Consider the following 13,293-nt stretch of genomic DNA (forward strand, 5'->3'; position numbering starts at 1 on the left):
GGTGAATTGGAGTAAATGTCATTCATTAAAGCTTTAAATGGGAATAAAGGGGATATAAATGTCAATAAAGGAAACTTAAAATGATATCTTATCTAGGGCTAGGGTAAAAAGGGTGCAAGGGTGGAATGCTAGGGACCGAACTGCAAAAATAGCAATTACTCCCCCATAGCAATCTGATCGACGGGCCTTGAAGGCTTCAACCATTCTTTTGCTTCTCTAATTCATTACGTACATAGGAGGAGCAACATCCAATTTTTCTTTGGCCTTGCGAGCATGCGTCACTAGTCAGGAGGGATGAAACATAGATGAGCGTGAGAGGGAGAGCAAGGCTGCAATCGATCTTTACGATGTGAAATGTGGTCAATGGGAATTAGGAATGAGGTGCATTTGAGCTGTAAAAAGCGACCCACAACATGGTAAGTCATTGCTCTTTTATTTTTTGTGATTTAAGCTTCTAATGCTAGTAATTTCGATGAAATTATGAAGATTTGAGTATGTATTTTGGTTCGATTAATCTCTTTCATCCCCTCTTAAACTGTTGTGACTTCTCGTGGGTTCGTTTATGGTTGGAACTTGATCAACCAAACTTGGTTAGGTTCTTGAGTCTCCATTCTCATGGGTTATTGTCAAAATTGCTTGATGAATTGGTTGAATTCATTAAAGAAATGTATCTCCAGATCTTGCTTCTTGTATCTCCAGATCTTATTAATTTACGTGAATGATTTTCGTGCATCAAAGAAATGTTTTGAACCCTTCTTAAGGCTTTAAAAATAATCCCTAAAGGTCTTTATATGAGGCTTAATGGTAGAGGAAACTCAAGCCCTTAAGGATATCTTCTATTTTAGAAATTTATTTTGTTTTTCCTTTAAAAGAAATGTACTTTGAGTCATGGTTTGACATGAAATTATCCTTTTGACTCCTTGAAAATTTTCTACTGTTAATAACTCAATCCTTCCTTATCCTTGTAACATCCCAAAAATCATATTAATTTTTTTTTCGTTTTAAAAAACATTTGATAATCCATAAATCATACAAAAACATTTTTTCCAAAAAATAGTCATAAATCGGAGTATTCCAAAATCAACTATCAATAAAATGTCCAAGGATGATGTGCACAATCATGCCTTCGCCTTGTCCTGATCATCTGATGTACCTAAAACCATAAAATCAAACTGTACACCAAAGCTTAGTGAGTTCCACCAAAATACCCCACACAACATAACACACACACACACACACAATATATATATATATATATATATATATATATATATATATATATATATATACATGCATGCTAGGTCCACATTCATCAGACTGGATTACACCTGAGCTCACATCATAAGTCTGGATTGCTCTCTCTCTCTCTCTCTCTCTATATATATATATATATATATATATATACATGCATGCTAGGTCCACATTCATTAGACTGGATTACCCCTGAGCTCACATCATAAGTCTGGATTGCTCTCCCGACCGTTAGTTTATGTCTGGATTGTGGATTGCTCCCGAGCCCACAACATATGTATGGATTACCCTCCAAGCCCTCAACTTATGTTTGGATTGTTCCCAAGTTTTTTGGCTTCCGCACAAACTAGTATCGCCTCAACCCAACCGCACGATGTCAACATATGCAACGAATATAGTTATCACCAACAAGTACAAGTAATCATACAGATTTGGCAATCTAACGTAGCTCTACATCATAGCAACATCGTATATACCAGGATACATAACACAACCTAGTGGGCCGACATTGGTGCCTTCGACCCATGAATACAGTGATGAAAAGTCACTTCAAAATCTAGAAGAAAGATAAACTGATCACTGCTCCAAATACCAGCTCTACATGTCATATATTCAACAAACTGGGATCAAGCCTCAATCTACTAATCGAAATACCCAAAATGACTTAAAGTCACACTTGGTCAAAGTCAATGGTCAATAGTCAAAAGTTAAAGGTCAACATCAGCCAGGTTACATTATGTGTAACAGCTCTACGCCCAACGTAGAGCCTAAGGCTGCAAAAATGAGCAATTATGGAGCTATGTCATGCGTAACCTAAGTTACGCCTTGCGTAACTATGTCGTTGCCAAAACTTCCCATTAAGTGCTTAATATAGAAAGACACTACGTCTAATTTAGGGATGTCAACGAGACCAAACGGGGTCGGAAATAGCCTCCCCCGCCCCCATCCCCGAATTCATCTCTTCCCCCCGCCTCCGCCCCCGCACCCACCCCCGAATCACCCGATTACCAATCCCTCGATCCCGCCCCTGAATACCTCCATTGCCCCCGATCCCGCCCCCTTTCACATGTTTCCATGGGCTTAAAATTGATTTTTCATTTTAGTCTAAAAGTTATTTTTCATAACTTTAAAAGCATAAAATCTAGTTTTTTAACAACTCAACAATTACGAATCCAACAATTCAAAAACTACAATTCCAACATTACAAAAGCTGCAAATCCAACATTAAAAAACCACAAATCCAAAAAAATTACAAATATAAAATACTGAAAAATCCAAATTTACAAAAAAAAATTTACGAATGACGAATTTATTATGTCCCCAATATCTCAAGTGTCTTCAATTATCTATCAAGTGTCTTCAATTCTTTTTTGTTGGACGTCAAATCTGAAACAGGTACCTGCAACCACAAAAAATCAGCCATGTTATTAACCAAAAATTTGATAAACAAAAGTCTAAACCATTAGGAATGTCATGAAGGATTACTTTATGAAAATAGACAATCACATCTGAATTTGAACACATAACATTATCAACAACCAACAACAATTTGTTTGATGAAAATCAAAACATTCACTTTTGAAACATAACATTATGAGTTCGATTCATAACTATATAATCAGTTGTATACTTCAATTCATAGAGATAACTGAAGGGGTAATACCTTTCATACTTATTTTCGTGCTTATAGTTGCAAAAACATACATTTGTAACATCATTTTACCTGATTGTAAACACCAAAAGACTGAAAGATATCTACAAAAAATATGATAAGCAAAATTCACAAAAAACTTGATAAGTGAGAAATCAGAAGTCCAACTGATTATTAAACATAACTACATACTGGCAGCCAGAAACTAGATGGTAAAGGCATGTTGACTAAGACAAGCAGAAGGGGGAAGGGGGCAGATGGTAAAGGCAAACGTCGGCAGGAGGAAGTCGGTTGTGGTCTTGTCACCGTTCGATTGCTAGAAACTAGAGAGGGGTATAAACTGCGATTAGTATCAAGTTACCATAAATTTACACATCAATATCATAGATTCGCGACATACTGCTCGATTGAACAAAGAAAGACGTATTATTTGACCCCACAAAAAGAAAGAACATACCCCACAAAAACAAAGAAAGATGTATTATTTTTATTATTTCAATATGCAAATGGGGCCCCTATGGGAGTACGGGATGGAAATACCCACTCCCGATCCTTATCCCTAAAATAAACGGGGTTTAATCCTGCTCCCGTCCCCAAATTTTTGAAAAATTTATTCCTGTACGGTATCGGGATCCCACAGGAACGGGGTCCCACAAAAGTTTTTGACATCCCTAGTCTAATTCTTAGATATGGTTTAAATAAATGCCTTAAGTGATAAAGTTCCAAACTTTATGCATTTGCATTGCTTACGAAGGCTGAAGGACAAACCCTAATCTCATGACAACTTCTAAGGGCCAAAAACTCTTGCATGGATTGTTGGAAATGGACAAGATCCAGTTTTTATGACTTAATACCCTTAAATACATTTGGAAATGTACTCTACAAGATCAAGAGCAGCTCACACTCAAATTGACCAATTAATGGGACAAAATTAGGGATGAAAATTTAGCCTGGAAACCCGAACCGAATTTAACCGAATTATGCATGAATAAGCAATTCGATTCAGGTTTTGGGTATCTGTGACAACCCGAAATTTTCATTTGTATAATTTCTACAATTAAACACTTGATATAATATTCAAAAACATTTCAGTACATTTTTGGCTGGATTTAAGTCCGTTTGGGTGTTATATTTTATTTTTCGTCAAACGATTAAATAAAAGGAAGTGTCGTTATTAGTGATGTGTAGCAAACAAAACAATCCACACCTTAGCTAGGTGTTTACGGCCAAACAAGAGGTGTTTGGGCCGTAAACACCATTTTCCCAAGAACTCATGCATATAGCATGAGTTTACACACCTTTTCCTCATTTTCCACTTCCCACCTCAAGAACACCAAGCTTTTTCTCTCAAGTATCATAAGTTCATTTCTTCAAATCCGCCAAAATGTAAGGGTTTCCTTCCTAGATTCGTTCATACAACACTTAATCTAGTGTTTATACATCATTTCATCCATGGATTCTTGGTTTTTACTTAGATCTTCAAGTGTTCTTCAACACACCAAGAACACACACTAGTGTTTTTGGGCTCTAATCACTCTTACAAGCTTCATATAAGTAAGTGTACCCTTCCTATCTAGTTACTTACTTAGTATACTTGTTAATCCTTTGGAAAATCATCAAAATCCCCAAGAACATATGTGTTTACGGTTTGGGATCTCGCAAAACCGTAAACATCCCCAAATGGTGCTTTGATGCCCCTAACACCTTCAAATGCTTGGATAAAGGGCTAGAAACTTGCATGCATGAGCTAGAAACACCAAAACACGAAAAGGTTGAGGCATACATGAGTTTACGGCCGTAAACTCATGGACTTACGACCGTAAACCCAAGTGTTTACGACCGTAAACTCTCAAGGATGGTCCAAGGACTGTAAACTCCAATGAGGGGTCCTTTTGTGCCCTAACCACTTCCTAAGCCTTTGATTCGAACTTAGAACCTTTCCTTGTGAGATATAGGACCTTGAAACACACAAATGCACCATTTCCATGAGTTTACGGCCATAAAATTATGGGGGAAATGGTCCAGCAACCGTAAACACATATAGGGTTCCCATTTGAGGAGTAAACTCCAAGGTGAGGCCATACTCTCCTTAGATGCAACCCTTAGCACTCCTAGCACTTGAAACAAAGTGTTTTCATTGATTTAGTGTGTCTTTACTGACTTAATTAGTGATTAGATAACTAATTATATACAAGTATGTATCACTACATGTTACATAGGATCCGTGTGTGTGTTCAAGTCCTCACTTGACACCTAGCATCCTACCCGACACTTCCATCCACTCCACTCACTACAGGTGAGTTCATACCCCTAAATCAACCTTTTAAACGATTTTGAATACTTTTATGGGGGGGGGGAATACAAGTTGAACTGTTATAGTTATGATATCAATCACATGTGATTAATAACTAGAACAAACTACATGATTTGTTACTACTTTCAGATTTCCATCAAACTTTGGGTTTTCAAGTGTTTCAAACCTTTTATCAAATTCTTTAAATGCTAAAACTGTTTTCAAACTCTTTTAAAACTTGTTTTATCTTCAAAACCATATCTATACTAATATATTTATATAAGTAAGATTTGAAGGACTTAGGACTGATAGCTCACCTTATTTCATGTTCCTCGTTTGTTTGTGGACTTAGGGTATTCTGTTATTTGTCCGACTGTCATTAAATTCTTAGTTATATATCATATATATTTGTGTTGGATATAAAAGTCTTCACTTCAGTTCAGTACCTTTGTGTAACAAAGGCATGCAACCAAGATTACTATTTAACTATAATAGGTATAGTTAAGGATTACTACTCATTACTACTATTACCATGACACCTACCAGAGTCAGTACAGTTATGAGTCAACACATGCTAAATACTATACAAAGAGAATACTATATACTATACAAGAGGAACACTCTATACATTATACCAGAAAATACATTATACAATATACAAGAGAATATACTAAAACAGAATGTGACATACTACTTCTCGATACGACACTTCATTGTGCTATCACCGTGTAACCAGAGTCTCCTGGAGGGAGAGCGGGCATTATGTGTATAGATCTATACGGGACAGACACTCGCACATCCCGACTGCTAGCTACAGTCCGAGCCGACTAGGCCCACGGGTGACAAAATGTCTCCATACTACGTGTGACCTGGAGGGTCATTAGTTATTCGATTGTCAATCAGCATGGTTACATACGAGTTCACATTCAGACCTTTAATTAACACTTTAAGAATTAAAGGCAAAACGGATTCCCCGAGGTGTATTGTACATTTAATACTACCTGCAGTCCGCATTTTCATTACATTAAGCCGGCAGTGACACTGCTGGGGTAAAGCATTATTTTCCCAATTACTTTATATGAATGAAGTCTAAAACTATAATTTCATACTGATAGTTTCACTAGGAAAACTTTTACATTTTCAAAGGATCAAACATGCAACCAACCGGGTCTTGGTAGAAGACTACTTTTACTGGAAAATATAGGATTTTCTAGGGAGCATACTATTTTCAAACATTGATATCAACTATTATGCTACATGGTTGTAAACATTTTTATATAAGCAATGACACTAAATACTTATGAACTCACCAGCTTTATGCTGATACTCGCTTTTAAAATAACTTGTATTCTCAGGTCATCAGTAGACAGGTACAGATGAAGCTTTTGAGAAGATGGAGCACACACAAGACTCATCTTTTATTTTGATTATACTTTTGGTGTCTTACAAACTGTACAGAACACGCTTGTATTACAATTATTATATTAATGCAATGGATGTTGTTGCTTGTCTTTACTATTATGCATTGTTATGATACTGTACATGACGTCCTCCACCCCAGAACGTATTTCGCCGTTCTCGGTTTTGGGGTGCGACAGATTGGTATCAGAGCACTGTTTATAGTGAATCAAGTATATCAACCCATAAAAGATATACGAACTATAAACACATCGGGATTAAAACACTCTGACCAAGAATATATACTTTTAAATAATAAAATATTTAACTAAGTATATATATACATTTACCCGTACCAGTGTCAGTATCATACTAGAACCGAACAATAGTATTACGATTGTTGAACAGCACAATTAGGCTTAGAGACATATGGTCAAACCTAAGGGGATATAGCCTGATCAAATATATTTCCTGAGGAGTGACTAGCATGTGCCTAAGAATGATTGTGGTGTTACAACAAGTCTAAAAACTTACCCACACTACTACAAGAGCATTAGAACAAGAATACTATAGGAGTATTCTGCATTACTATGAATTACATATGTGAGAACTAAAAAGGTTGTTACTAGTAGGACAATAGTTGCTAAGTGGGTACACCAAGGTTACAGGTGACTAAGGCGTTATAGACTTAGAATCTGTGATCTTTGCCTTACTTCATGTTCCTTGTTTGGTTGTGGATTTAGAGTTAGGATCACTTATTCGAAGGTCTATCCTGTCTCGGTTGCATGTAATTGGTATGCACTATGCAAGTATTGAATCAACTAATAACGATCATCTTATAAGTATCTTAGATTAGTACGTCTATTAACTATTCTTTCCCCATTCTCACGTAGATAGCATGGCTGGCTTTTATCTCCCTGGCGATCCGTACTATCCAAACCAAGGCATTGGAGAATGGCTTGATGATGAGCCGGAAGATGATCACCCAATCCCTTTGGATGATCATCTCGCAGAAGGCTTTTCAGATGGCTCCGACTCCGAAGCAGAAGTCAACAACCTACCCCCAGTAGCTCCAAATCCCAACCCCCGTCCGACATTTCAAGGTCCCACTCCCATGTGGGCAACAACCTTGAATCGATGGAGTGATGAACAGGATCAGCCTTTACCTTTCAACGGAGATCGAAGCTTTTACAACATAAGCGAGGGAGGTTCAGCTGACCGAGTCTTGCCCATCATGGTCCGTAGGATTGCTAGGAACGTCGAACAAAGTCATGCAGCCGTCGGAAGAGTTGTGGAAATTGACGCCAACTCTAACCTTAACATTGTCTGTATCCGCTAACTCGAAGAAGCTATGGATAGGACTAGGAGGACCAATGAGGCTATGCAGCAACAACTAGCTGCATCCCGAGCTGAAGTCATGGAACTCCGAGTGCGTCAGAGGGCGCATGAGCGACATTTTCAGGAAGTTGTACGCCAACTGGCTGATCTTTTCTATGCTCGGTAGAGCACTTGTCTGTAAACATTCCTAAACTTGAAAGCACTCTAACTAGACTTCTAAGCTGCCAACATTTTCCTTATGGTTTGATGTAAGACCTACTGTTAGGTCAACTTTTCTGAACTCATTTTACATCAGTAATACCAGTAATATTGGCAGTTATCTAATCTATGGGAAAGTTTGTACTCTTGTGTTTCTCGAATCTATAAGTATATTTCTAACTAATGGTTGGACTATGGCGATCTAGTCCACGAAACACTCCCATCATGCTTACAATTGTTTCTCACTATTGTCATCATCTTTAAAAAATTTCAGTAAAAGATGCCTCCTTGCAAGCGTCCGACCAGAAACACGCCTGTAAGTCAAACTCCACCACCACCACCTCCTCCGCAACAGTTTGATGCGGTGATGTTTCAGGCAGCTGTAACCGCAGCCGTGACCGCAGCTATGGCCCAAATAAATTCTGGCGATGCAAGTGGAGCCGGAATGGGCACCAACTCTAGACATGGTGAAATCCACCCACGTACACAGGGGTGTACCTATAAGGATTTCATGAACTGCAAACCAACATTCTTCAATGGGACCGGAGGGATCATTGCACTGTCCCAATGGATCGAAAGAACTGAAGCCATCTTTGAGATGTGCTCGTGCCCCGAAGAGAGCAAGATAAAGTTCGCAGCTTGCACTTTCACTGAAAGGGCCTTGACGTGGTGGATTGGCCATGTCAAATCACTCTCTTTAGTAATAGCCAACGCCATGGGCTGGGACACACTGAAGGACCTTCTGACAAGGGAGTACTGCCCTAGGGGCGAAATTCAAAAACTCGAGGAGGAACTATGGAACCTCAAAATGAAAGGGACCGACATAGTGGCTTATACAGCCAGGTTCTGCGACCTGGTGGCTCTGTGTCCTAACATGGTCCCCACCGAAGGCAAGAAAATTAAACGATACATCTAGGGTTTAGTGCCCCCGTATCGAGGGAACGTTCTAGCATCACACCCTACGACCTTTGACAGTGCCAAGGAATTGGCCCAAAGGTTGATTGATCATGAAGTTCCTTACACTCCATCAGCAACCACAACGGTTGCCACTGCACCGACCAAGACATCCGACAACAAAAGGAAGCGGTGGGACCGAAAGAAGGGTAAATCAGCCCAATCCTCTTCAAAGAACCAACAAACGGTGGCTGTCCATGCTGCCACTACTCCTGCTGCCCCTGTACCAGCCAAAACATATTCAGGGAGTCTACCCAAGTGCACCAAGTGCTCTTTCCATCACAGCGGCCCCTTCCGGGAAATGCACTGCACTAACTGTGACCGGAAGGGCCATACCGCCCGGTTTTGCCGAACACCACCCAAACCCATTTCCCATGTCCCCAGTTCGGGAGTAAGCCAAGCCTGCTACGGCTGTGGCGAGGTAGGACATTTCAAAAGAAACTGTCCAAAGGCTGGGAATGCAGGAGGAGCAGGCAGACTACTTGCTATTGGCCACAATGAAGCAGTAGAAGATCCCACAGTAGTCACGGGTACGTTCCTTCTTGATAACTCTTATGCTTGTATCCTATTTGATAGTGGGGCAGAGAGGAGTTTCGTAAACCAAAACTTTAAACACTTACTTAAACAATCCCCGCAACCACTAAAAGAAACCTTCGTCGTAGAAATGGCTAACGGAATGACAGAGAGTTCTAATGAAATCTACATAGGTTGTACCCTCACACTAGATAACCATTCGTTTCCAATCGACCTCATACCAGTAACAATCAAGAGCTTCGATGCCATTGTGGGCATGGACTGGTTGAGTCTCCATCGTACCGATATTCTGTGTTTCGAAAAAGAAATCCGTCTGAACCTACCAAATAACGAAACCTTGTTGATCTACGGAGACAAACCCAGTACGAGCCTTCGTATCATCTCAAGTATTCAAGCCCATAAATATTTGCGTAACGAATATCGCGCGTTCCTTGCACACATCGTCGACACGAGCTAGAAAACGAAAGACCTAAAAGACTTCCCCGTAGTACGCGATTTCCCCGACGTCTTTCCAGAAGAGCTACCAGGTTTACCTCCGCAACGACAAGTCGAGTTCCGAATCGACTTAACCCCAGGAGCTACCCCCGTAGCCAAATCGCCCTATCATCTAGCACCTGCTGAGATGCAAGAACTGTCTGGTCAACTTAACGAGCTGCTCAGCAAGGGCTTTATAAGACCGAGCTTCTCACCCTGGGGAGCACCAGTCTTGTTCGTGAAGAAGAAAGACGGATCATTCCGTATGTGCATCGATTTCAGGGAACTCAAAAAACTTACGATCAAAAATCGTTACCCTCTTCCTCGCATAGACGACTTATTTGACCAACTGCAAGGGGCGAGTTACTTTTCCAAGATTGATCTGAGGTCCGGGTATCACCAGTTGCGAGTGCTTGAGGAGGATGTTCTGAAGACAGCCTTCTGAACTCGTTACGGACACTACGAGTTCGTAGTAATGCCGTTCGGACTGACCAATGCGCCCGCAGTATTCATGGAGTTGATGAATAGGGTATGTCGTCCTTACTTGGATCAGTTCGTCATCGTCTTCATTGATGACATACTTATCTACTCTCGAAGTAAGGAAGAGCATAGCAATCATCTACGACAAGTCCTGGAAACCTTACGATCGGAGAAGCTATATGCGAAGTTCTCTAAGTGCGAATTTTGGATCCGAAGAGTCGAATTCTTAGGGCATGTGGTGAGCGAAGAAGGAATCCACGTGGACCCATCCAAAATTAAGGCTATTGAGAACTGGTCAGCACCAAAGACGCCTACAGAAATTCGTCAATTTCTAGGCCTCGCTGGCTACTACCGCAGGTTCATTCAAAACTTCTCTCGAATCGCGAAACCCCTGACTACATTGACCCAGAAAGGCGTGGCCTTTGACTGGGAAGAGAAACAAGAGAAGGCATTCCAAACTCTGAAGCGAGCCTTATGCACCGCACCGATACTGTCCCTCCCCGAAGGGATAGAAGACTTCGTGGTATACTGCGATGCATCCAACCAAGGGCTCGGCTGTGTTCTGATGCAACGAGGTAAGGTCATCGCCTACGCCTCAAGACAGCTGAAGACACACGAGGTCAACTACACCACGCACGACCTCGAATTAGGAGCGGTTGTGTTCGCCCTAAAAATCTGGAGACACAATCTGTATGGTACGAAGAGCACCATCTATACCGACCACAAAAGCCTCCAACACATCTTCAACCAGAAAGAGCTCAACATGAGACAACGACGGTGGGTCGAGCTACTCAATGACTACGAATGCAAAATTCGTTATCATTCGGGTAAAGCCAACGTACTAGCAGACGCCCTAAGTCGGAAAGAATATTCTGGCCGAAGAATCAAGTCACTAACAATGACTATCCATTCGCATCTATCCGCACAAATTAAGGAGGCTCAACTCGAAGCTTTGAAACCTGAAAACATAGTGGGAGAATCCCTGCGAGGAAGGGATAAGAACCTGGAAGCCAAGGGTGACGGAGCCTTATATCTCATGGACCGGATCTGGACACCGAAGCACGGTGGCTTAAATGACTTGGTCATGAAGGAAGCGCAAAATACTCGATATTCCGTCCACTCAGGTTCAGATAAGATGTATCTGGACCTCAAGAAGTCATACTGGTGGCCTAACATGAAAGCAGAGATTGCTACCCTCGTAAGTAAATGCCTTACTTGCGCAAAGGTCAAGGTTGAATACCAGAAACCGTCAGGTCTACTCCAACAACCGGAAATACCTGAGTGGAAGTGGGAGCAGATCACTATGGACTTCATAACCAATTTACCCAAGACAACGAGTGGACTTGATACCATTTGGGTCATCGTCGACAGATTGACCAAGTCCGCACACTTCCTACCCATCAAAGAAACCGACAGGATGGAGAAGCTCACAAGAACCTACATTAGGGAGATCGTACGACTGCATGGTGTCCCTATATCTATTATCTCGGATAGAGATAGCAGATTCACTTCGAGGTTCTGGCAGTCATTACAAAGCTCCCTAGGAACGAGGCTGGACATGAGTACAGCCTACCATCCACAGACCGACGGACAAAGTGAGAGAACCATCCAAACTCTGGAAGATATGGTGCGAGCTTGTGTGATTGACTTTGGTAAGGCATGGGATACCCACTTACCCCTTGTCGAAGTGAGTGTCGCGAATTCCGTTGCCAGTCAAGATCAAGAGTTGTCTGCTCCGGGTAGGGCTCTTTTTTAAGCCTCTCGAAGACTAATCGGGGGGACTTCTATGTGATTGACCCTTGTCTTGGATTTGACTACCTTCCCAACAGTTGGAACTTGTCTTGGGGCGTCTTTGGCTTTACGAGAGAAAGCTCGCCGTAGAAAAAAGTCTTTCTCTTCCCGTCCCGGGTCATAGGTGTACCCGTCTTACCAATACTGATTAGCTTAGGCGGTGAAGTGGGCAATCCCTTATTCCAGCTTTAGAGGATTCAAATCAGAAAGAACTTCTTTCGCTATTGAAGCCATGCCTGAGCTGTCAGCTTATTAGCATCCCTCTTCTGCGTTAGGAATTGTCCGAAAAGGTTCATTTTCCTACAACAATAGTTATCACATGAGCATCAAGGCTGCTCCATTTGAAGCCCTCTACGGCCGGAAGTGCAGATCCCCTCTGTGCTGGGCTGAGGTGGGTGACACTCAATTGGCTAAAGGACGAGTTCCTGACAGCACTCTCACGGGTCCAGAGATCATCCGGGAAACGACAGAGAAGATCGTTCAGATTCGTGAACGATTGAAAGCCTCTAGAGACCGACAGAAAAACTACGCAGACAAACGAAGGAAACCTTTGGAATTCCAGGTGGGAGACCGAGTCCTTTTGAAAGTCTCACCCTGGAAAGGCTTGATACGCTTCGGAAAGCGTGGAAAGCTGAATCCAAGATACATAGGGCCTTTCGAGATTCTCGCTAGAATCGGCCCCGTAGCTTACAAACTCAACCTACCCCGCGAACTTAGTAATGTACATCCTACCTTCCACGTCTCAAACATGAAAAAGTGCCTACCCGACGAGACTCTTGTAATCCCACTCGACGAGATCGAGATCAACGAGAGTCTCAACTTCGTGGAAGAACCTGTAGAGATCATGGACCGCAAGGTCAAACGAACGAAACAAAGTCGCATCCCAATCGTGAAGGTTCGCTGGAACGCCAAGCGAGGACCGGAATTCACA

This window comes from Lactuca virosa, chromosome 1 (genome assembly GCF_052849685.1).
Source record: "Lactuca virosa cultivar CGN04683 chromosome 1, Lactuca_virosa_CGN04683_v6, whole genome shotgun sequence".
NCBI classification, from domain to species: Eukaryota; Viridiplantae; Streptophyta; class Magnoliopsida; order Asterales; family Asteraceae; genus Lactuca; species Lactuca virosa.